This window comes from Protopterus annectens, chromosome 8.part0 (genome assembly GCF_019279795.1).
Source record: "Protopterus annectens isolate FY-2018-M chromosome 8.part0, PAN1.0, whole genome shotgun sequence".
NCBI lineage: Eukaryota > Metazoa > Chordata > Ceratodontiformes > Protopteridae > Protopterus > Protopterus annectens.
The window spans coordinates 607,950,371-607,977,071 of record NC_056741.1 but is presented as its reverse complement, the minus strand read 5'-3'; the positions used below and the strand labels follow the sequence as shown (position 1 = coordinate 607,977,071).

The following is a 26,701-nucleotide window of genomic DNA, read 5'->3' as shown; positions in this document are numbered from 1 at the left end:
GCAAGTGCCAGGTAACTTAAATGCAATGTGTTACAGGTAACTTAAATGCAAAAACGACAAACAGTAACTTTCTTTCAAGTGAAACAGGAAATAAGTACAGTAAGCAGTGCAGATATCACTAGGGATCCACAGAAGCGCTGAAAAGCCGCGTTTTAGGTGGAATTAGCGTTTCAGGGAAATAACAAGCAAACAAACAGCAAGCATACAAAGCTAGATTCAGCAGGCCTGGATCTAGTCTATGCTACAGCAAACAAGGTGTACCAATTTCTGCATCTTTTACCAAATTCACCATATTTTGTCCAAAAGTCACCCGTTTTACGAGGGATAAAGAGGGACATAGCTAAAATTTGAACCAATCGTGTTGTTGCTTTAAGTTGACAGAAACAAGACTGGACTGTGCCTGACAGATGAGGGGGTGCAGCATTACATCAGCCGCCCTCCAAAACGATGCAGTCTAAAAGAAAATATCACTCTAGATGAACATCATGAATGCATTTCATTAGGTCGGTAAGGAGCAACATGTGGAGAAATATGTACATTCTTAAATGTAAAGCAGATTAGAGGGAAACAGTATGAAATTATGAGTGCAAAATGAAAATTTCCGGCTACTCTCTTGCTTAACAGAACTACATTTATTTTTAAATTTTTTCCGGTCGTTCTTGCTCAACATAAGAGCATGTCTTATAACACGTTTACAAGCTCGTGAAAACGTGCAAGTGTTATGGGTCATATTTCACCGTACTGGAGGGCGGATCAGAGAATTTCATATCGACCCCCTCACAGTTTGAGGTTTCCGCCCTCTTAAAGGTAAAAACACTTAGAAGCGCTGTAAAGATCTGTTAATGTATTAACTATTTTCTAAAAGTGGTTGTTTACGCGTCATCGCTGCAGTCCGTCAACGATAAAAGCCCCTATCAATCGCGAAGTTCCCGCCCTAACCTGTGTAAAAAGCAAGGGAAGTTATGAATTTCACTAAACGTTGTAAAAGTGTACTGTGGTGGGCATGATTTACAGTTACACACAGGACTAGTGGGATTAGAAGGTTTTACGAACTTCCTAGAAACGTGTTGACTAGTCTAGATTTTCATCCAAATCCGTAACTATAAAATAACATTACAGTGGTTATCTCCAAGTGCAGTACCTCGCAGGATGCGCAGTAGCAAATCCCGTCCCGAACACGCCTCCAGCCCAAGAACTGAGTGCGAGGTACTACACTTGGAGATTACCATTACAGTTTGCAAGGCACTCTGCAAATAGTGTAAAACGCCATCCCAAACTAAACAGTAAACAAAGATAAACAGTAAATAATAGATTAGGAAACGGGTGGAATATTCATGACTGGGCGGGACTAAACTGATCACGTAAATAATTGGTGATTGTAAGCTGTATGTACACCATCAAGCATTTCCGGAAGTGGTTTATGTTTCAAAGGTTGCAGTTTATGGTTCGGCTTCCCTTTTGCAAGTTTAAAGGGATTGAAGGCCATTCATCGTACAGATGGAGAGCTGATATATATTGACCTGTGGTTCTCGGTCTACGCAAGTGTGACAGGTAATTCAACTTACGACTGACCAATGGCGACGCACCCCAACCAGATACAATTGAAATAGTTATGTCATATCACTTTATCATGTGGTTTCCATGGTTACTTGACTGGTTCGCACTATCTTAGTTGTTTCTATAAGAACGAGATTGGTTCTTCTTCTGCTGGGCAGGTTTTAAAATTTATGTCTGTAGCAGTTTTTTTTCTCCGTTTTTTGTAAGATCGGGTTGACTAAAGTTTAAGTGATTCTGAGTTGGACTGCGCTTAGTAGGCATTTTCACTACAATGAAAGTTACTATGTGTGTTCTTTTGTGTTTTCTTTTTCTTAGCCTGCACTTTAAAACATAGCTTTCATGCCGTTTGACATAGCCATAAAACTAATTACACTTGGCGTAGAAAACTTAGTACGTGGCATTCGTCATGGGTTTTCTGTCGGGCATTTAATTTGTACGCGGCGATTGCTAGTTGGTATTGTTTTTCTAAGTAGCGCCAGTTATTTAATTAAACATCACGTTTCTTAATTGTATTGCATGGCTTATGCACAGAATACTGCACGTTACTACCTGTTTTCCTAACGGTCTACGGTGTTCTGATTTGGAATGCATCACTGTTACACTTATGGGCCCTTTACCTGAACATGATGTGTCCAAGACACGGTTATCGAAAAGCTGGGTAGGCTTCACTACTTCTGACTACAAAATAATAATAAAAAACCCTAGTATTCTATTACCTGCCGGCAATTCAGGTGATGCGGCATGAGTACCCATGAATTTAAGTGTACATAACAGACGTGCCTGCATTTTATCAAAATTTCCGGAATATTACTCGGGCCACAAGCTTAACATAGTGTCATTTAATAAAACCCGAAACGCAGAAAATGTTTTCTCTTATGTCCCAAAGATATGTTGTTAAGAGGACTGACGCATCTCCAAAGTGCAGTGCATTCCTCTTTCTGTCATATAATTTCTGAAGTGTCCCTCTCCATTATTTTATTTAAGAGAAGGTTGTGGTTTTCAGTCATCAAATAACGTGGCGGTCATTAAAATTACATCCATTGTTTAATTAGCATGCATTCTGTGAAGTAAAGAGCTCTTATGTCAACTTATGAACCCGGAGATAATTTTAAATAGTAGTACTGTTATTTGGCTTTATCCATATGTTCATAGGATTAGTACTGAGCTAACTGCCCTTCTGGGCCATTTTAAGATAATTATCCCATGTGAGAATGCAAACCTAAACCTTGTGTTTTTAAGGTAAACGCATTAACCATTATACCATCCTCCATGATTTTGGAGATTTGAGGTTGAGAGGAGTGATGATTACTTTGGGAAGTGGTTCCCTGCAACCCGGAATAGGATAAAGTGCATATAATGAATGGGTAAATTAGACAAAGTACATAATTCATATATATTTATGACTGGCTGATATAGAGGCAGCAATGGATAAACTTAATATTTTGATAATTTAAAATTCTGTATTTTGTGAAATTTGGTTACAAAAAGTTGTGCACTGAAATACAAATAACATGAAGTTAGCTATTTGAACTTTATAGTCTGCTAGGATCATGCAGTACAAATCTCATATGTTGCACTTCCAAGCCTTAAGTCTTTTTTGGAAACCTTAATGTTTTTCAGAAGTTTGCTTGGACAGATAGCCCAGTCATAGAATATTAAGAGTTTTCTTTTGGAGTCTGGTTATATGTGCTATTTCACAACTAAGGTAAGCATCTGACCTGGCACACTGTCAGTAGACTCCTCTGAAAAATGTTATATTCCCTTGAAAGAGTTGTTTAATTTAAATTTTCTTTTTAATATTTGAAATAGCTTCCTATCGTACTTAAGAGAATTTGCAGCTGCAAAGAATATATGTTTTTGATCTATATCCTATTACATGTTTGGCAAATTAGTGAAGTAGGAATTTTATAACTGTTATGCTGACTAGGTTAGGTAAGTGATGTAATTATCAATAAATGTGTATTGCTTAGTTTCACTAATGGTAACCTTCAGTGTATCTCACATGACCAGTGAGATTTTAATATTTTATTTTTCCAGGATAGTTGCTAAGTATTAGTGTGCTGTCTTTCGGATGAGACCTTAAACATTAGACATTAAAAGTCCTCATCTACCTGAGTTGGTGGTAGCTCAGGTGGATGTAAAAGATCCCATGGCACTTATTAAAAAGAAAAGGGGAACGTCCCAGGTGCTCTGGCCAAATTTCCCCTAGTTAGTATGAATATATAACCTCTGGTCTCCCATGAAAAGATGCCACTGACCTAGTTTGACTAACCCGGTTGTCAACAAAGTGGACATAGAAGCTGATGGTTTATAACGATTTCATAAATAATTCTGATTTTTAAATTTTGAAGATAGCATGTAGTAATAAATCAGCTTTAAGCTAGAAAGGTGGGACAAGATTGTTTTTATGTAACAAGATAATGTGCGTGTTGCATAATTTGATTTTACCTGTTCTCACTCTGTTTTGAAAAGAGGGTTATCAAGTCAACCACGTGTTCTAGAGTGAAGTACTCTTGTTTCTGGACACAGCATCCTCATTCATTGTTTCTCTTAATTAAGTTAATAAAGGTGCCTTGTACCCCTGTCCACTTTAGATGTAAGGGTGCACTCCATAGCTCTCAACCTCTTGGCGCAAAAATCTGGGCAAAACCAAAATAGTGGGAGGACAAAGCACTCAAAATAGGGACACATTTTAAATATTGCTCTTGTAACATTCTCTGTTTATTAGAATAAATGGTCTTGTGTTACCATGCGTTTTCTGAAGGATATGAAGTCTGAAACTCAAATGCCTGTCATTATTTAGTGAATTCAGTCCTCACCGATTCGCCAAAAAAATCCAGAAAATCACAATCTTTATGAGGAGCAGAACAAAAATGAGGCAAAAATTTGGATATTCTAAAAAATCGGAACAGTTGAGAGGTGTGGTGCACTCCGTTATAAAATGAATTGATACAAATTACAGTTTGTAATAGCATTTCACTTTGTCATATTGTAATTTAAAAAAATTGCAGCTTAGTGATATATGGGTATTATTTTCTTGAGGTGGGATTGAAATTGTAATTGCTGGCTGACATTGTGTGAATTTGTTATGAGAATTGTCTTCTGGGACAGCTACAGTAAAACTTTGTCTGTGTGCCACATCATTTGGCATGGACATACTAGGATTCAATTCCCAGTTTTAATTTGCTTGTGGAGCTTTATTTACTATTAAAATAATATCTAGAATAATTAGTTAATATTTAATTTAACATTAGTTAATATATTTAAGCTTAGTTCACCTGAAGCTGTATTCATTCATTTTTAATAAGAATTGTTAACATCTTTTTTTGGGGGGGGGGGATGAAATACATGTTAGGGGAAAGTATATAGTATATTTATTCTGCGCAGACATTGCATGTCAGCTTTGTGGGGTGGGTGTGGGGCACTGTTTAGGACTTAAAAAAGCTCTTAACAGGTGTCAGGATGACAATGTACTATGTACCCGATCTCTTTCTGCCTTCTCCCTAGGCACTTGCATGTTGGATTTTGCTGCGCGGTGGTGCAGCGGTAGCGTTGTTGCCTCACAGCAAGAGGTTCTCCCGTTCGATTCTCGGCTTGGGTTGGGAGTTCCTTCTGTGTGGATTCTGCATGTCCTCCCCGCGGTCGAGTGGATGTTCGAAAGACATGCGTTGAATGGGTGTGCCTTTGTTGAAGGTTTGGTGTCAGGCTGGCAACTCGGCACCATAAAAAACAACTGCCAATCATTAGCGGACCGGAGTTCCACTGTGGCGACCCCTAACTGGAAAAAGCCGAAAGACAAACAGCGACTGGCATTCCAGTTAGTGAAGAGTACTCTAGACAGGTGCATTAATTTTGGAGCAGAAGGTTGAGCAAGGGCTTTGAGACATGGCTGATGGTGGACTGCTTTGTAGAGTCCAGAAGAAAAGCAGGCTATTAAAGATTCAGAAATGATTAATTTGAAGAGATTTGCACACCTGATTATTATGAGAAATGTACATTTAGCAGCTTTGCATACATATTGACTAAGATTAATGTCTAGTTTTAAGCCCCTTTCATTGTTTTATCTGAATTTTTTTTTTTTTTTGGTAAAGAAAATTGTAATCTTTTTACTAGCTTGAAATACTTTAACACAAGCCAATTGCAGAGCAGTGATTAATGGGCAAAAAAAATAGTTTATCACTGCATATTTGGGTAGATTATTAAAATTTGGTTTGTTCCATCTATCCAAGCCTGATTTTAGCTTACTATATGCAAGGAGGAGGATACTTGAATTAGTGAAATAATGTCCAGGGGGTATTTCATATCCATGTGTTTTACATAGTTAGTGCAATTCATCCTCCAGCTTTTTACCTTTTCATAGTTTGTGCTATAATCAGGAGGAATTATGGTGGCTTTGTCTAGATTTAATTTGTAGTTCATTATTACATTGAAGTTTTGGACCTAATCATGTAAATTGGGAGTGGAGAAATACCAGTTTGATGGCTACAGTTAGGATACTGTGATGTAGGCAGCATTTTTTAACTCCTTTGAATAGATTTTTTTAAGATTAAATAAATATAGAGATGGTGGATAACCTTGAAGTGGGAGGAGCACAATGATTTTACTTTGTATTGGAATGAGTACAATGATCTTTGTTTTATAAGGGAGCTAGCACCATATTTATTATGTTGCTCTTTGTAGTAGTAGAAAGTTGACATATACAGATAATGGGGGCAGAAGGGATCAAAGTCTTTGTTTTAGAAATATTACAGAAAAATGCATGTATGATTTTTTTGTGTGTAAATCCAAGTTAAGAATTTCTGTGGTGATAATAATTGTTGATTATCACACTCTTTCCATTGCATGTTTGTAGAGCTTCCATCAAACTTTTCTGCTTGGATGTTTAGTGCATCCCAATGCCCCAGTGCCATTCCCTATGTAAACTGAAAATACTTTACACTTCAGACACACATACACTGTAAACATTCTTTGTCATTCTTTTAACTCGTGTGATTTTTGTAAAATGTACTGTGCTGCATTTCTTCCTGCCAAATCAGAAGTACAGTACTGTGGCACCTCTATCATACATTTTAGAGATCTTTCTTTTTTCCATCTCATTTTTTTCAGGTATTTGTAAAATTTGTATTAGGAGTATCTGACTGAGCCAGATTCCAAAAGAATTGCTCTCCGTGCAAGTCTGCCCTGATTCCTAAAGACTTTGTCAGTGTAAGTGACCTACTTCGTCGTAAGCCCTGTGGATAAACAGGCTTACACCCAAGTCTTTTGGAATAGAGCCCACTGTATTACTTTGCATTGAAGCTTAACTACAGTACTGTTATTTCCCAAGTCACTACAGAATTCGTAGTCCTTCCACTTCATTTCGTTTTTTCAATATTTGTGCCCTCATAGGGAGAGTTGGCATTGTGAAATAGGTCATAGGTTCAGTCTGTTTGCAAACTTCAAAGTCTTGTGTAAATATTTGGAGAAGTGACTTTGGATTGTTTGCATAACCAACTACATTTTTTACTGTTTTGAAAACTATTAAAGCTACAGGTTTGGACAGCAGTGGGTTAAACTCCTGACACTTATTGTTTGCATAATATTTGCTTTGAAACCTAAATGCTCCTGCCTGTATTGCTAATCTGAATGTGCTTTTTCTGTGTTTTGGGTATTTGGGCTTTTGGCAGAGTACTTTTCTGAAACAGCTTGTGATCTCCTGTCAGTGGGCTTGTGGGGACTGAAATTTCAAGCAGAAACAGTTTAGTACCTTCTTAGTTGGTCCATTGAAAAACATCATTCTGTTGATTATTTTTTGATTCTGATTTGGCAGTGAGCTATATAGTACTGTATTTTTGGTAAAGTAAACCGTTCATAACACTGATACCCACTAGTAATGCCTTTGCTTTCAGTATGTACTCTGTCTCCTGCCCTTTATATCCGGAAATATAACTTCAGAGAGAAGGTGTTAAGGTTATGGAAAATATTATCTGTAGCACATTCTAAGTCATTAGAGGAGCTTATAGCTGCTTTGGAGAGAGTAGAAAAGATGAGGACAGTACGAGAGGAAGTTTTGTTGTGCTACTGTTAAGAACACTGGACTTTCAATCTTGTGCACTGCAAATGTGGTATGTATGTATATGTATGCATACACACATATAAGTTATGCTGTAGGCATGTATCTGATGAACAAACTGAAGATTGTATTTTCTATAGTAACTATTTTTAAAGGGACTGCCCTCCCCACACGCTGACACTTGTTTTCAGTGGGAAGGAATTAAGTGGGGTACCATACTCTACCTCTTAAAATGGTATTAGAAAGAGATCAGTTGAAAAAGCGTAAAACACAATTAAATTCTAAGTAAATGAGTATAGTATTTTCTCAAAGGCAGTTGTTCTTCTATTTCTTCTTTCGGCTTTTTCCCAGTTAAGGTTCGCCACAGCGGATCACCTTGTCCGCTCATGATTGGCAGTGGAGTTTTACAGTGTCGAGTTGCCAGCCCGGCGCCCAACCTTCCACAGAAGGCAAAAACATGCACGCACTCACACCTAGGGCCAATTTAGTGTGTCCAGTCTACCTACAGCATGTCTTTGGGATGTGGGAGGAAACTCACACAACCACAGGGAGGACATGCAGACTCCACACAGAAGGCACCCCAGCCGCGGATCGAACCAGAGAACCTCTTGCTGTGAAGCGACAATGCTAACCGCTGCACCACCGTGGCCGCATGTAGTATTTTCTCAAAGGCAGTTAACTAATTAGTTAAATATTATTGACACTGTGCGGTTTCTTGGTGGATGGCCCATGGGTACAGGTCAGTTGCATAACTTATTCTTCACAGTCCATTGTTCCTTTCATTATCTCTGGTTGGGACAAGCTGCAGGTTTTAATGTATTCCATGGACCCTGTGTCTTCTTCACTGGCAACATCAAATCTAGGTTTTCTATGGCTTTTAGTGAAACTTGACTGCTTCATGATACAGTTTAAGTATACAAGGTTTTGGGACCAGGAAGTTGGCTTGTGGACCCAGTGAGGGAATGATGGCTCATTGGCTCCAAATTATTGGATGCCTCTGTTTTTAAGAGCTGCCAGTGATTTTAGTTTCTGAATAACCAGCATCAGTGTTTCACTAGAATCTTGCCAACTTGGAGTTTCTGAAGGCACAGAGAAGGGAAAGCAATATTGCAGTACTAGCAACTGTTTCCCTTCCTCCATGTCATCTTACAGTTGGTATACAGAAGTAGTAGCATTGGGGTTGTGTTTGGGGGGCTTGTCTCTCTCTCTCTGCAAAAATGCTTATTGTGATGTTTTAAATTTCCTTGTTTTGTGATCTGTGTAGCTGCTGAATGAGTGGGCACATATCTCAACTTCTTTGTTAAAGAATTCTTGACAAAGTCAAAAATAATAGGAGGACATTTGGGAATGAATGCCCCAAATTAAAGATAATTTTTAAATATATTTTAATTTACTTAAGTTAATAGAACAATAGGTTTTGAATCAATATGTATTTTTAAACGATAAAAGTATGAAACTCTGGCATTATTGACTTAGTGACTTATTCTCAGTGATTTGTTAAAAGATAAATTTACAAGGTAACCAACACCAAACACGAACACCGTAAAATTATAAGAAGGAAGGACTCCTGTTGTGTTCAGAACCTAAAATACTTTTATTAACGGTTGAGCGCTTTCGTCAGTCTGCACCGTTGCAGGACTTCTTCAGAACAATGAATAATACCTTCACTTCGACTTAAATACACTTAATTGCAATTACACAGTTAAACAATTAATAATATCAGCCTAGTTAACATTAAAAATAGGGACCAAGTGGTCTCTACTGCAAATATGTATAAACATTAAATACTACAAAAAAGTAAAAAACAACCTGAACAGCCAACGTATTAATGTTGCAAAAAACCCCATATTTTTGCATTCGTTTAATCTTGGATATTCTATGGCATTAAGTTTTAATTGCCAGTGAAGCTCACTAACATCTCAATGCTCAGGAGTAATCCTGCCCTGCTGATCTTCACAAATCTGCTGAATAACAACGAATTTAAGAGCGGTCTCTATATTTTATTATGTGTCTACTCAAAGCATTTGTTTTAACCTCCTTTGAAATATCCAAAATGTGTTCATACATTCTGTTCTTAAAAAAATATAGAGGTTTTACCCACATAAAAAGCAGGGCAGGCCACACATTTAGCAATATACACCACATTTTTAGAATAACAAAAATGTGAAAAAAATATGCAGTCTAAAATTGTTGAGCATAAAGTGATCAGTTGTTTCCAACACACGTGGGCATTGCTTCCATCTGCCACACTTATAATTGCCTAGCTTATTGTGACACTGTTGACCCTTAGAATGATGTTGAACCCTTTCTAAGTAATTTTTAAAATCTCCCAACATATCTAATACATAATATACATACATAAGTGTGGCATATGACGTGTATAGAACACTACTTTACGATAAGGCAAAAAACAAGATGATGGTAAAATGTCTTTATGATGACAGAATAATATGCAGCATTATTTGTGGAGAAACCAGTGCCACATGGTAACTAGAGCACTTTGATTATAACCACGTGTTAAAACCTTGTTCAGAATTGATGCCCTGCCTGAACAGGTATGTGAGAGCTAGTGTTAAAACAATAACTGATCTATTTTAAAGTACATTGTATGGTTCACCAGTCTGGTAACTAGAGCACTTTGATTACAACCACATGTTAAAACCTTGTTCAGAATTGATGCCCTGCCTGAACAGGTATGTGAGAGCTAGTGTTAAAACAATAACTGATCTATTTTAAAGTACATTGTATGGTTCACCAGTCTGGTAACTAGAGCACTTTGATTACAACCACATGTTAAAACCTTGTTCAGAATTGATGCCCTGCCTGAACAGGTATGTGAGAGACAGTGTTAAAACAATAACTGATCTATTTTAAAGTACATTGTATGGTTCACCAGTCTGGAAGGAATGCAGCATTATTTGCGGAGAAACCAGTGCCACATGGTAACTAGAGCACTTTGATTATAACCACGTGTTAAAACCTTGTTCAGAATTGATGCCCTGCCTGAACAGGTATGTGAGAGCTAGTGTTAAAACAATAACTGATCTATTTTAAAGTACATTGTATGGTTCACCAGTCTGGAAGGAAGTAGCCTATGTCAGAATAAGTGATTAGCAACCTGTGTGTTTCACTGTCAACATGGTACCTTGTGAATCAGTAGTATGCCTGGTACTTTTCAATGTCCTTTAGTAGTTGATGCAATGATGTACAATGGGTCTGATAATTAAGAAGCTGCTGGAACACTGGAAAATGGGAATGTAAAGTTAGGAGGAATGGTCTGCATTCCGACAGATTTAGTGCAGAAATGCAATTTAAAATGGAATAATTTATCAGAGAAGCAGTAACTTTTAGGTGGTGTATACATTTGGGATATGAAGTAATAACAGCAAGAAAAGAAGAGAACTGAGCTAATTATATCAGATTAGCTTAATGGTAAGTATCAAAGAAGGCAAGCAGAATGTTGGTATATATTGGAAGAAGTCTTGCTAGCAGAAGTTGTCTCACTAGCAGAATGTAAGTTGTTGTTCATCCCTTTGGCTTCCTATAAGACTTTCCCTTGGGAGTATGTTGTACATTTAGGGAAATCTTATTTTCGGAATACATGGACATGAGAGGCATAACAGAACATGACAAATTGTGCACAGCCTTCACCAGAAGCCCTGATATTACAGGAGTTTAAAATGGACAGTAGTGAAGAAAAGGAGAGGATATGCATTTAAGTATCTCAAGATAATACAAAGGGTATACTTTTTTCATAAACGGAAATATACGAGAACTGGAGGGCACACAATGAAGATACAAAGTAAAAGGCTCCGGAAGGTGCAGTTGTCTTTTACAGGGAAAGGTGGCAGGTGATTGGAGCAACCTTCATGAACAGTGGTAGTATCAAGAACAGTGGTAGTATCAAAAGCAGTAAATGTATTACAAAGCCAGAGTAATTCTGCTGGGTGGAAGAAAAATAAGCTGCTTATTAAGTAGGCTGTTCACTTTACTCAGTAAGAAAACAAATAGGTGTATTAAATTAAGCAAGAGGGTTTCCTCCGTCATCAAAAGCTGCATTTTGTATGCTGTAAATATCTTGCTTAGAAAAAAAGTGGGCAAAATAGAGTGCTACAAGTCAGAAAATCCAAAATGCTTCATCTAGTTAAAACTGAAACTGTTCATCTGTTTGTTTTTGTAGCCGTTACCTTTCAGCATGAATATGTAAATAAGCTAGTGCATTTGTCAGTTCCTCTATATTTTGGTTCATGTTACTTAAGGTTTCAGAGATAATAATAGTAGTTTAGCAATCTCTAGAGTTTTATAGCCTTTTGAACTGCAGAAAGACCTCTGAAATTTTTCTATGTTGGTATGCAGAATATTGTAATTGATTACACACCAATTGTCATTACTGTAATGAAATTTTGCCCACTTTGCACATTTTTTTTAGTTTTATGATAAGCGTAACTTTTCACATAACTACTACCACCTGCATTCATTCATTCATCTGCAAATACAAAGGAGTAGATCACCAAGTTGCATAAATGTGTTGAAAAATTGCATATTCCAGTTTAAAATGAAATTGTTGGTAGTGTTTATACAGTTTGAAGTTATTGCTGAGGTTAATAAGGTATCCACAGAAGCTGAGTTTACATTTTGTATGTATGCTAATACCACTTACTTTGCTTCCTGTCTATTAGCTTGCTTTTTGGTATTCTAATTGTAAAGATAAATACTAATAATGTAATTTATTATTACATAGATAAAGCAAGTTTAAAAGTATAATTGCTGAAAGTGTATCCAGGATAATGAAGTGAATGATGCATTAATGAAGTTGCAGTGCAACTGTCTGATTTCAGCTGCATCAGAAATTTTGTTGTTTGTAAATCCAATTTGAACTGTGACAGGTGGGAAGAGAACTTGAAGAGTTTCTTTTGTTTTGTGGAAACCTAAAATCTGTTGTCAGAAAATGAGCATGTACTCTAGAACATGATGATAATACTGTAACAATTAATTTGACTAGTATCCTAGTTAATTTATCTTAAAGTGCAGCTTTTTGGGGTATGGCATCTGCTTTTTTTTTTTTTTTTTTCGTCTGAGGCTTTCATTCCTTTTAATGTATCCTGGCTATTTTAAGTTGGAATATTTGACATTACCACTGCTACTACAAATACTGACTACTCAACCCTTTTCATAATGTAGACTTTCCTCACTTCAACTTGAGTTTACTGTACAAACCATGTACTTTTGTTAATTTTTCCTTGGTTTTAATAAATATTGCTAGTTAATCCCTCATCATCTATTTGGTGTGTGTATTCTTTTTAATAATTGGAAATGGGTCTAATGTTTTTGTAATCATATACTTTATGAACATCATTAAATTAGTCAGCTTTGGGTTTCCTTTTGTAATTCTTTCAGGAAATGTTTAATTGCTTGACTCTTCAGAGTATGCATGTAGGACCTGGTTCATTTTTGTTGCAGTATTTTGAATCACTGCTACTTTACCAGTATATTCGAGTGTGCCTCTAAAATGTGAACTATAGGCTTGGCATTATGCTGTCTTTCTACTACACATACCTTAAGATCTTGGTAACAGGATTTTTATCAGGTTAAAATACACTAGAATTTGGTGGGGACGCACAAAGGTAATAGAAGGACAGCAAATGATAAGAAAAGTGTGGAAATGAAGCAAAAGGGATGCATCATAGTGGACTGGAAAGAATTGGTGAAGGAATCTGTAACTGGATCAGTCAATGAGGCCAGCTATCAGAGGTGCCAAAAGTATGATGGGTACTTTATTCACAAGACTGAGGAATAGTTGGACTCCTGAGAGGGAAATATGAGTTTTTAAAGAGTAGGGTAGCAGAAAAAGAATTTCTGTAGGTGGAAATAGTATAGAGAGACTGGCGCTGGCAAAGACAGTTGGCTTTGGAGAGAAGGTAGATAAAGTAGAATCTAAACAGTTAAGGATAGAGGTTTGAGATGAGTCTACTTTGTGGAATGGGGAAAAGGGGACGAGACAATTTTGATTTGGGTGTTACATTTGGAATTAGTTTTAAAAAAGGATGGATTACAATAGAAATTAAAAGGGGTGGTGCTTCTGTTTTATGGTTGAGACTGTTTGGCAGTTCTTCTGATTTGATTCTTATAGTTGTCATGCAATATTTTATATGCCCTACTAATTATTCCTTTTTTAACAGCAGCTTCTATTCTAGATTCAACAGCTGTACCAGAGCAAGTCTTTCACCTAGGATTCTCCTATCCCCCTTTTTTTTTGCCTCTAGCCTGATGTCAAACCCTGATAAAGAAGGCAGTCTCTAGCCTGCAGTCCAAACGTTTACTTGGCCTCTTCCCATTGTATTACCTTTCTGTCTAGTTATTTCCTCCCATTTCTATAACCCCTAACTGCAGTCATCCCTATTGGCAAAATCTTCTTTCTCAGTTCTGTGTTGCCTGAGTACTTTCTGCTATTATGAATGTAGTACAATTATTTATTTTTATATATATATATATATATATATATAGCGGTTTATTCTCCTTGGGGATCTGACTCCAAAATCCTACTCTTTTTATTTCTGGAATTTTTTCCTGCTTCATCCTCATCATCATCACCACTTTTGACTTTGAATTATAGCTTTCTGCTTGTGATATGTATATGAGCATTAGCTGTCTAACTCAAAAATATCCCTTCAAAGCAGGTAAGCTTAAACCACCTTGTTCTAGTGGCAGGATCAACTTATCCCACTTGACCTTTGCCCTCTTTCCCCTAGATAAATCTTTCAACTCTTTATTAATTACTGTCCACAGTTTCTCCTTTCTCCTCTAGTTGATAAAATTATGCCACACACACACACACACACACACACACACACACACACGTATATAAATATAAAGGCACTAAAAACATTTTCATTGCTTGTATCTTGCTGTCCATATCCATAAAAAAGGCTTCCAGTTTCTCATTTTTTTTGTATTATCTTTTATGTAGTTGCTTCCCACATTTCCTTAGCTGCCATAACAGAATCCTTTTTAATCCATACTCATAACTACTTACTTTTATCATGTCCATGTAGATGTGGGCATTGTTGAAATAGTTTACGTGTGGTACATAGTTTACAGCTGTAGCCTTTGTTTTATTTTCATTAATTTTAAACCCCCGAACGACTTGAAACTGTCTTTCAAAATATTCCACAGCACTGAGATGTCCCTCTCTGGTTTTATAGGTTCATAGGTTCATACTAGGCTATCTGCCCTAGGGCATTTATAAGCCTAGCCAGAGTGTGTGTGGCTTTCGCCACCCCTTGGGATGAGAATACTACGCCCATTTAGGGTTTAGTTTACTGTGCCTCTGTCTAGTAGTGACACAGAGATGACCCCCGGGGTAAACCTACGATCTCCCATCCACTCGTCAAGATTTCCCTTGAAGAGAGTTAGTGAGGGGCTGTGCCTAACATGGACTGGGATTCTGTTCCAGAGTGTAGGGAGCCTCTGGGTTATGAATCTGTCCCTCCAGCACGTCCTATTTATTTCTGTGTTGAGGTTCAAATCTCTTGCTCTCGTGGCTCTGATGGATTTGGATTTTCTGAGGTGGAGCATGTCCATTAATTCCGCATTGGGCATGGCCTTGTACGTCAGGCATAGATCACATCTGAGTAGGCGGTATGCGACTGAATAGAGCTGGAGTTTCTTCAGCCGGGCAGCATATGACATATGTTTGAGACCCTTTATCCTCTTGGTGAGGAACTTTTGGGGTCTTTCTAACTGCTGCAGGTGTCTGGTAAGATACATCCCAAATGGGGCATTGTACTCAATCATGGGCCTGATAAGAGAAGAGTACAGGGGCACAATGACCTCTCTTGATCTAGATGTGAATCCCTTCATGATAATGTGGGCAATATAGAAGGTCTTCCTAACCACCTTGGCAATGTGAGTGTCAAATGAGAGGTTACTGTCGACTTGGGTCCCTGATTACCACCTATGTAGTAATTTGTGGGTACCTTGTTTTTCCCAAAGGGCATGACTATACATTTTTTGGTGTTCAGTTTAAGGCCATGGCTCTGGCACCATTTATCCATTTCTATGAGGCCTTTCTGAAGGATGCTTGTGTCCACTGGAGTATCAATTATGGCGCCCAGTTTGCAGTCCTCTGCGAACTTTGTCAGCCGCAATCCTCCTATGTTTGCTTGCACCTCGGAAAAATAAATGCCGAACAAGAGGGGTCCCAGGACTGAGCCCTGTGGGACACCGCTTGTGACTGGCTTAGAGTCTGACATGGCTCCAGCAATTCTGGCCTTGTGGGTTCTGTCCTTGAGCCAGTTTGCAACCCATCTTGTGACATATGGGTTTACATTTTAAGCTGGTGAGTTTGTCAATGATACCCGAGTGGGGTATTGTGTCAAAGGCTTTTGCGGGGTCAAGGTAGGCTGTGTGAACTGCCTTACTCTCATCAATGGCCTTAGTGACTGTTTCAAAAAAGTCGACTAGGTTCAAAAGGCAGGATCTGCCTTTGACAAAGCCGAATTGGGTAGGATCCAATGTCTGTAGGTCCCCAATGTCTTTGTTTATGAGTTCCATAATGATCCTTTCCATAGCTTTGCAAAACAGGCTCGTCAAGCTTATGGGGCGGTAATTTCCAGGGTCTGTAGAAGCACCTCCTTTGTGAAGTGGGACCACTGTTGCTGTATGCCACTCTTTGGGTACGTATCCTGTAGTAAGGCTAAGATTAAACAGCAGCCTTATGTGCGAGTTTAGTTCCTCTTGGAGTTCATGTAGCACGCAGCCCGGGACACCGTCCGGTCCCATTGATGCTGTGTTTTTAGCTTTGGAGAGGGCGGCTCTCACCTGGGCATCTGAGATGTTAGGGAGGCTACACTCTGCTGGGATAGATATTTCTCCTTTTGGGGGGGGAGAAATTTGCACTGAACCTGTCTGCCAGAATGTTGGCAATATCTGTGGGTTCAGTGTATTTTGTGTCATTTTGGACTAACTCTGAGCATATCTGGGAGTTTCCACCCAGGTTTCTAACATAGCTAAAAAAGGCCTTGTGATTGTCTTTTGCGATTTTTCTCTCAAAGTTGGCCTTGGATGATTTTGAGTGATTGAAGTCTTTTGCTAGTACTGATCAGAGATGCCTTCCCTTTTGGGGATTTTGCTCTGTCATGTAGTAGCTTCCTCCTCCTGTTGTAAAGTTTGTTAATGGCTGGGGTCCACCAGATGGGACGCCTGCCCTTGTGGAAATGGGTCTTGGTTTTATTAGGGATTGCATGATCCATGCATTCTTGAAGGTGTCCGTAGAAGACATTTATAAAGGATTCAGCGGTGTGGGTTGTGGTTTCCACTGGGCCAGGGGCCTTGAAAGATACCACTTCAGTCTTAAGAAGTGTGAAGTCGGCTTTTGAGAAATTCTTCACTGTGGTCTTCTGTGCAGGGGGTGGGGGTGGGATGTAGATTTCCAGTGAGATTAATTTATGGTCTGATCTCACCAATGAGGGGTATACTTCCAGTGTGGAGCATTTTGTCCCCATGTTTGTGATGATCAGGTCTAGTATATTATCTCCTCTTGTGGAAGTGATGACTAGTTCCATCGCATTTGAGTTTATGAATTCTAGGAACCTTTGGGCTAGGGTGTTGAGGCTTGAGTAATGTTCCCAGTCTATGTTTGGGTAGTTGAAGTCTCCCAGTATGATGGTATTCAGAGAGACATTCATACTCTCCAGTGTCTTCAGGAAGGCTGAGTGGGGTTCCTGAGTTTGAGAGGGTGGTCTGTAGCATGCTACAAACTGTAGGGCAGTTTTGCCTATGGTTAGTTGCACCTGGATGGTCTCCGATGCTTCGTGCGTTGCCACTAACCTGGAGGTGTGGGTATCTTTGAATATGGATACTCCGCCTCCTTTTGTGGTTCGGTCCAGGTTTTGGAGTGCTGGGGTGCTCTCAGGAGCCTTGAGCCAGGTTTCAGTCACTGCACAGACATCGATGTTCTCCATACTGAGGAGGGCTTCAAGAGCGTGCATCTTGAGGTTTAGACTTCTGGCATTGAGCAGCATTACCCTTAGTTTTTTTTCACTTGTGTTTTCTAGGGAGGTGGGTTTGTCTTGAGCCTTGCCTAAAAAAGGCACTATGGGGGTGGCAAGAGCCTTGGCCAATATCCGGAAGCCCAGGGGTGACAGGTGCAAGCCGTCCCTTGCGAAGCAGCGTGGCTTGTTAAGCATGTCATCCCAAGCGGACAGATATTGGATCCCCTTAGAATGACACCAGTAATTAAGCCAATTGTTAAAGCTGATCATTTTGTCTCTGTACTGTGGCATCATTCTTGGTGAGGGTAAGATGCTGCTCAGGGTCATACCGGCCTGGGCTACATAATCGGAGAGCTCCTCTATGTCTCTTTTCATGTAGTCCAGGGAGGTACATCTCAGGTCATTCACACCGGCATGGACAATGACTGAGTCATATTTGTACTTGCTTTGGAGTGACCTGAGTGCTTGTGTTATGTGGCGGATTCTAGCGCCCGACAGGCAGCTTACTGTAACCTTTTCCTTGTTCAGTCTAGTGAGCGGGACGTCAGTGTGTCTGACTATGGAGTCACCTATTACAAGTGTATCTGGCATGTTGTTTAGCCTTAAGGGCTGTGACTGTTTAGCACACTGACTTAGTGAACTATGTGTTGCATGTGCTATGTCTTGAGGTAGTGGTCGCTTGGGTGTCTGCTTTGGAGGCCTCTGTTGTTTTGGTATATTTTTGCCTCCAAGTATGTTTTTGTGTGTTTATGTGTTTGGTTTGCAGTTGTGATAGGTCTATGTGAGACTGGGATTGTGGTGTGCATGGTTACCTTCTCCTCCTGACTGGTTTTGCCAGTACTGAGTTGAGAGAGCTCAGCCTCCAGTTTGGCTATATAGTTGCATCTCTCACATATATTTGTATTTGTTGGGAGGAGGAGAGGGTTGTCTGTGTACATGAGGCAATTGTAACATTGCCTCAAGATTCCCAGATTCACCAGCTGAACAGGAGAGGACGCCAGCAACTGACCCTTCGACATGCTAGAATAGTGTATAGGATTGCTGTGTAACTGAGTCAGAACGGACCTATAGGGAAATGGGTACTCAGGGGGATTTAGGTGAAGGAAATACTTACTTTTTGTTTGAGTGCTTTATCTGTATAAAAATGCTTTAGGAGCAAGTGCTGGGCTTTTCAGATAGAGAATAGACTGTTTAGATTGCAAGTAGAGCAGTTCTAAGGGAAAATTTGAAGAGCAGACTTTGCGGAGCCAGAAATAGTTTAAACTTCATTAAATGGCGCTGCCCGATGCTGCTCTATGAGCAACTTCGTGCTAAAGCGGGCTTTATAGCAGGGGGTTGAAAAGAGCTAGGAAATGGCCCAAAACAGCCAATAAACTACAAGTTGCTGGGCTGGAACCACTCCTTTAGGGACAAATAGGCTGCTCAGTGCTCCCCACGCCCACTGGTGAACAAAGAAGTTTCCTCCTATCCAAATAAGGATATGGACAACACAGGAACTATGACACAGCCCAGAGATCAGCAAAATCTGAAGACTGGACTATTCTAGTTCAGTAAAGGCGGGAAAACAAGGATATTTGTTTTTTGTTTTTTTTTTTTTTGTTTCAAACAGACAAAAAGATACAGTAATAAGCAGTAAATGCTTTAAATCTGCTAGCACACTTGAGTGTGTTAGCCTAACAGTTAAATTAAGCAGAAAACAAACTTTTTAAAGTGCAAACAGATCAGAAGCAAACACAAATACAGTAGACAAACTTGCAGAGCTAGTTTAGTAATATAAAAATGCTTTTAGGCAAAATACAGTCGCAATACAGCAGTCAAAAAAAGAAAGCCAGAAAAATACTTATAAATCAAAGGAAAGTGACTCTTCTCACTCTCTGCTGCTTGTAGAACTCTGCAGGACACCACGAGGAGCTGTGCTGAGTCGTATGAGGTACAAAACAATATCTGTAAATAAAGCCAACTTTTCTTGATCACCAAACCAGTTATATGCTTGAATTTCTGAGTCCCTTGTTTTCTTTGCCAGTGGGTGTAAATATGACGCAATTAACAAAGGGGAAAGAGGACACAACTGTCTGGTTCCTCTTTTCAGATTCAACTCATCAGAGAGGAACCCTCCCACTTTAACTTTTGCCTCCGATCCCTCACTTGTCCTCCTAATGCAAATACTTCCATTGCCATACTCATAAAATTCCAACATATTCTGTCCAATGTTTTTTTTGCATCAAGACCCAACAACAGCAGCATTTTCTTACATTCTGCTTCCCTCGGAGTCATCATTGCTCTGTTAATATTACCAAATGTTTGCATCTTCTCCATAAAACCACAATGATCTGTTTCTGTCAATTTTGGCAACACCTCTGCTATTTTTTAGCTATCATTGTCATAAACACTTTATAATCAAGATTTAATGGGCTTATGTAAAGCCTTGTCTGATAGTGTTTTTTTTTTTACCATTTTTGATATTACAGTCACCACAGCATTCTTCCAGGATGTTGGTGCTTCCACTCCTTTTAAAATACTGTTAACACCTTCCAGATCTTTATTACTTTATTCCTTTCAAGCTTTCAAACTTCCACTGGGATACCATTTATTCATGGAGACTTTCCTGCTGATTGATTTATACGTCACCACTTTTATCTCATCTCCTCTTGTCTTCATTGTAAATTGTTGAGCTTTGACATATTTAAGTCTTCCATAAATTTTTCCATTTTGCTCTTTCTTGATTTCCACATTTCTCTACTTTATACAAATTTTCATAAAATTTAAAAGTTTTTATGCTGTGGAGTTATCAAAACAGTTGCTTAACAGCAAACTCATTATATTATCCATATACTCCCATTTTCTCTTTAGTACTCTGCAGTTGCGGCTCTTCTGTTAGGTTCTTCTTGTTGTGCAACACTTTAACCTTTGCCAGTCCCTCTAAATAATTCTTTTTACGTTTTAACTCTCTCTTTCTTCCCAGTTTTTAAACTCCACTTTCGTTTTATCCCATTCACTAGCTGTAACTTTTGAAGAAATTTGTAGCTTCCTTAATAACTGTCAGATAATTAACACTACCCATTTATTTATTTTTTTCTTGCTACTCATTCCTTAAATTTTCCTCTTACAGATAGGTGGGGAAACACCAGTGTCTCATTTTTACTTCATTGCCCTGCATTTATGTTGGTGATTTATTGGTGCATGCTCTGACACATTTATTGGATGTGTGTCAAAGTTCTCAATTAAATGCATGTGTTCCTGTGAAATATAATTTCTGTGTAGTCTAGTCCAGTTATTGTAACTTTATGAATAATATGTAAATTCTCTGCATATGTACTACTGAATTCACATCTGTCATAACAAATATTTTCTTAAATGTCTTCAGAAATCTACTCTCTTTTTGTTATATTTTCTCTTCGAGATCCCCGGATACATCCTTACTGTTGTAAAACAAGTTCCACTCTCTACCTATTAATATTCCCTGCTGAAAATTTATTCTTTCTCCCAACATTTTCTTAAGTTCCATAATAGCAGTTTTAGGTGGAAGATGAGCACATGCCAGCATAATCCTCCTCCCTTACCTGTAGCCCCTTACTACATATCTTAAATTACTCAAATTCTGCTTAAAATTTGAGTTACACTTGGTGACCTGTATGGCAATAATACTTTGCACTTTCTGCTCTACTCCATCTGTTTGCATCTTTAAGTTCTGTTTTGGGACTTCAGTCTTTTGTTTGTATCAACTGTTGTGGGAAGATTGTGTTTCTGCATTTATTCCACACTTCTGTTTCCCACAAATAGAATTAACTTCTAAATTTCTGTATAGTTTGGTGCCTTAAACTGTAGTAGAAGTTTAATAGCGTGAGAATTGCTAAGATCTAGTTTGTGCTTCAGTGTACTTTTTTACATTCTCTGCTTCTTTCACCTGCTTAAAATTGCATTCTGTGACTCATCCCTCACTAGCACATTAAGCTAAAGTGTCAGAAAGACCATCAGTATTGCCTTTGTTTGATTGTATGCCTCCCTAGCTAGCCTGGTTAGTTTCTTAAACTGTTTCACACTTATTGCTGTTGTTGTTTTATAATAAGGCTGTCTCTCTGTCTTCCACTCATGATGATATGATTTCCAAAGTCCCTCCCTCCCTACTTTCATTGCTATAGACTTTTGTATAACCTAATTATGTACTCTTTCCATCCATTGTTTTCCATAGATCTGTGATACTGAGTGCCCCAAACCAGTATTACTCTTGAGTAAACCCCCTTTACTACATATTGTCTCCTGCATTTTGCCATGGCAGGGCTAGCCACTCGACTGTGTAAAATATGGCTCTAGGTGATTCTGTCATGTTGACTGTCGCCAAAAAATGGGCATGGGTAGTTACCGGTGATAAGTGGGTTGAGGACCTGACCTACTCTCTGACCCACACCAGGGGCCCATGCTAACGGGAGGGGTGTATGTGCCCCTATTGGCCAGTGTGTGCCCGCCATAAAAAGCCCAGCAGCCCTGGGTCAATAGGCTACTGGCTGGCCGGTGTCTAGTTGCCCAGCCTGGGTTACCTGGGATAGCTCTGTTGAGTGAAAGCTGGACATAAAACCAACCAACCTGCCAAACATGAACTAAGAATTGCTACACTTAATGTAGGTTCACTGACAGGACCCAGCTTAGAAGTGGATGACATGATGATACGGAGGAGGCTGGACATCCTATGTATCCAAGAGACGAGATGGAAGGGCAGTGCAACAAAGCCACTTGGCTTGGGATCCAGACTGTACTACTCGGGTGGTGGACAGGCTAGAAATGGTGTAGGAATTGTGAGACAGAGGCTTCAGAAGGCGGTGAGGGATATCATCAGAATTAATGACAGACTCATGGCAATCAGACTCCAGTGTAATGATAGGACAGTATTCATAATCTCAGCCTATGCCCCACAGCAGGGTTGTGATAGTGAGGAAAAGAGTGCATTCAGACAGCAGTTGCAGGACCTACTAGATAAAGCAGGACAACATGAATTGGTGTTGATAATGGGTGACTTAAATGCACATATCGGGACAGACAGAACAGGATATGAGGACTGCCTGGGTCCAAATGGGTGGAGCAATAGGAATAAAGAAGGGGAAGCCATTCTAGACTTCTGTCTGGCAAATGGCTTGATAGTAGCCAACACATGGTTCAGAAAGAGAGACAGTCACAAGATCACATGCAACTTAGGTAGACTTCCTCCTAGTAAGGAAAAGGCACTGGGGTAGAATCCATGATTGCAAAGTTATCCCCAGTGAAACAGTCTGTTGATAGCATAAACCAGTAGTTGCCACGATCAGCTGCAAGCAGTGGTCAGAGAAGGCTCTAAGGTCAACAGAGACCAGGCTGAAGACCTGGAAGTTGACTGGAGAGAAAGTACAGCAGTTCAAGGAATTACTCAGGGCTCTAGCACCCCAAGAAGAGGAGGAAATAGGTGGAGTTGAAGAAGAGTGGCAGCGCCTAAAAACAGCATGTGTTAGGACTACAGAAAAGATATGTGGCCAAGCCAGGTATGGAAATAAGGTACATAAGGAAAGCTGGTGGTGGAATGCAGAAGTGCAGGAAGTAATCAAAAGAAAGAAGAGGTGGGAGATTGAAAAGACTGACCAAGCTAGGAAGGACTACTGGTTGGCTAACAAAGAAACTAAGAAAGAAGTTGCAGTAGCAAAGAATAGGACATCAGAGCACTCCTATCAAAAAGTGGAAAGTGACTCGGTAAGGGGCACAAAGAAACTATACCAGGTTGCAAGGCAAAGACAGAAAGATAAAGAAGATAGTCAGACACCCTTCATAAGGGATTCCAGCAACAACCTGCTTACCAGCCCACAGGACATCAAAGGCAGATGGAAGGAGTATTTCCAGCAGCTTCTGAATGAAGAAAACCCCACAGAAGCGGTACTGCCCCAGAAACAGCCTACAATGAGAGTAGAAGAGGAGCCCAGCTTAGAAGAAGTAAGAGCAGCACTAAGGAAAATGAAGTCAGGGAAAGCAGCAGTCTCAGATGAGGTCACAGCGGATATGATAAAGATGCTGGGTGAGCTAGGGGAGAAATGGCTCCTGAGGGTACTAATTGCAGTGTGGAGAGAAAGGCGTATTCCAGATGACTGGAGAATAAGCATACTCGTGCCAGTGTACAAGAACGAAGGGGACATCCACAACTGTGGACAGTACAGAGGCATCAAACTCCTACCGCATTGCATGAAAGTTCTGGAGAGGGTGATTGATAAACAGATATGCAGAATAGTAGAATGTAAGATGGGAGATGAACAGTTCGGATTCAGATCAGTCCCAGAAACATTGGTAGAATTAGTACAGGCTATGTACAAGGACCCAGTGACTCGAGTACGGACAGTGTTTGGCCTCACTGAGGGGTTCCCAGTGGGAGTGGGTGTACACCAGGGTTCAGCTCTGAGCCCACTGCTGTTCGTACTGGTAATGGACTACATCAGCAAACAGGTTGGAGGGGACAGAGCAACAAAGCTGCTGTATGCAGATGATGTGGCAGTACAGGCAGACTCTGATCTAGAGCTTCAGCAAAGGATAGGAGAATGGAATACAAATCTGAAGGCACATGGGATGAAACTAAGCACAGATAAGACAGTGGTAATGGCAGCAGATTGGGGAAATCAGAAGAAGCTGAGAATAGAGATAGATGGGAAGATAGTTAAACCGGTAAACAGCTTCAGGTATCTGGGAGGGGTGGTTGAGGAGAAGAGTAGTCTGAATGAAAAGATCAAAGCTAGAATCAGAGGGGCTGCAGCCAACTGGCATAGAGTATCATGTGTAGTATATGACAGAAGAATGCCAAAGAAGCTGAAAAGTAAGGTGTACAAGACAGTGATGCGACCAGTACTACTGTATGGTACAGAAACCTGGGCAGTAAAGGCAGAACAGTTGAAGAAGCTAGAGGTGATGGAAATGAAGTGCCTGAGAAAGGTGGTAGGATGCACACTGCGGGGCAGGCGAAGAAATGAGGATATAAGAGCAGAAGCCACAGTAGCTCCAATTGCAGAAAAGATCAAAGAAAACAGATTACGATGGTATGGGCACATGTGTAGAAAAGCAGAAGACAATCTGGTGAGGGAGATTTGGGACAGACAGGAAGAAGGTAAGAGGAAGTGAGGGCATCCAGCAAAGAGGTGGATGGATTGTGTGAAAGAAGATTTGCGACAATCAGGCATGAGTGTTGAAGAAGGCAGGAGAGTGGCACTGAATCGAGAGAGTTGGCGACAGTTAATACGATACCCCGATCCCATGTAAATGGGGAAAAAGGGGGGGATGATGATGTCTCCTGCATTTTCCAGGAGTTCAGCAAAGCTTGGAGTCCTAGCCTGCGTTCAAGAAGTGGTTTACTTGTGTCAAGTGGCATCCAGGCAATGTTAAATACCTTTGATTGCTAAATTGCACTTAAGTTATTTTGAGCGATCACTACTGTCTCCTGCTTTTGTGTGTATTTCACTGTTTCTTTTGTTAAAAAACAAAGAAAAAGTCATTGCTCTTCCTGTCACCGTTACTGCTGTGTAAGAATACCTTGAAATTGTTTAGCTAGGCATTTCCAGTGAGTTGTTTATGTGGTTTGGTTTGTGATAGCATTGCCCTCATGGGTCTGTTCTGCTGTGTTTTTAGATTAGGAGGACTGGGGTTTATTCATCTTGGGCAGGAGATGTTTGCCTGGTTTATCCGAGTTGGGAAATGCACAAAAGGACTCTTGGTGGAATCATTTTTATTGGCTCAACACACTTAGAGCAGTTGGATGGGAGTCAAGTGGCAATTCTTACAGATTTAGTTTGATTTAGTATTGTGTAAACATTAAAGTTAGAATTTAGCAATGTTTAGCATAATCTGCTGAGATAATACACCCAGAATAGCCTTCTATCCTCAATAAACCATCCCCTTGCAGCTTGCAGGACTGGGCAGTATGCATATGCAGTTTCCTAACTTCTCTGTAGCCAACCTGATGGAGATGGGCATCTTATGTAGCAGTTGTGTCATGTTTACTGACAACCACTCAATCCTTAAAAAGGAAGACACAGTATGTGAGAGGTGTACTTATACATGTGCGCTAGAGTTTAGTCTGCAGTGTCAAAGTGCACATCAGATTGTTGAAACCATGCACACAACACCCGCCTCACAAAGTCTATGCGTGTGTTGTGTACCAACGTATGCTGAGGCCCTTAAAAACAATCTTCTCGAACTACAAAGGTTGCCTAGATCACCTGTTGTCAAAGCTATGCCTCATCAAGCTCAGTGGCAGTCAGAAAAAGCTATAACTAACACCACACACACTCCCACTGTCAGTAGAGCCCCAAACACTAAGACCCTAAGGCAAGCAAACACACTTCCCAGGTCTGGTGTCATAAGGTACTCCTTTGTAGGATATAGTGATACCTGTCTAACCAGGTTGAACAAGAAGATAACTGTTTGTTGCTTATCTGGAGCCCGAGTCTGCCAAATCACGCATGCACTCAAGTCATTACACCACAGGTACCAGTCTGATTCCATTATAGTCCATGTAGTAGGTGTACATGACCTCAGATGTACCTCCCTGGACTATATGAAGGGAGACATAATGGTGCTTTCAGACTATGTGGCTCACACTGCCTTGAGCTTAGCATTGAGCAGCATATTACAATCACCAAGGATGATGCCACAACATGAGCAAAAAAATGATCGATTTCAACAACTGGCTGTTTTTCTGGTGTCATTCTAAGGGATCCAATATTTGTCAGCTTGGGTGGACATATTAATAGACCCACGTTACTTTGCCAAGGATGGTCTGTACTTCTCCCCTCTAGGCTTCAAATACTGGCTAAAACTTTATCCACCTCCATAGTGCCTTTTTCAGGTAATGGCAAATTGACAAACCTACCAACATAGCAAAGTCAACTCAATTCAACCTTAAGGCGTTACTGCTCAATGCCAGGAGCCTAAACAAAAAATACCCTTCCTCCAAAGCCCTCCTCACACTTGAATATAGAAATCTGTGCATTTACCAAGACATGGTTTAAATTAGCAAAGAGTACCCGGCGGTGCAAGGTTTCAATGCCTTCTACACTTTTTAAACCCAGGCGTTGCACAGAAAAGGGCTAAAGGAGGGTGTGTC

At 39.8% G+C, this 26,701-nt stretch overlaps 1 protein-coding gene across 1 annotated transcript in view; it reads left to right on the top strand.

The window, feature by feature from the left end:
- The first annotated feature begins 1,041 nt into the window (after positions 1-1,041).
- The window catches only part of FAM3A (FAM3 metabolism regulating signaling molecule A), a 1,301,271-nt gene continuing 1,275,611 nt past the window's right edge, over positions 1,042-26,701 (top strand). The window contains exon 1 of the mRNA XM_044080097.1: positions 1,042-1,551. The gene's annotated coding sequence lies outside the window, so the exon portion shown is untranslated. The remainder of the gene's footprint in view (positions 1,552-26,701) is intronic.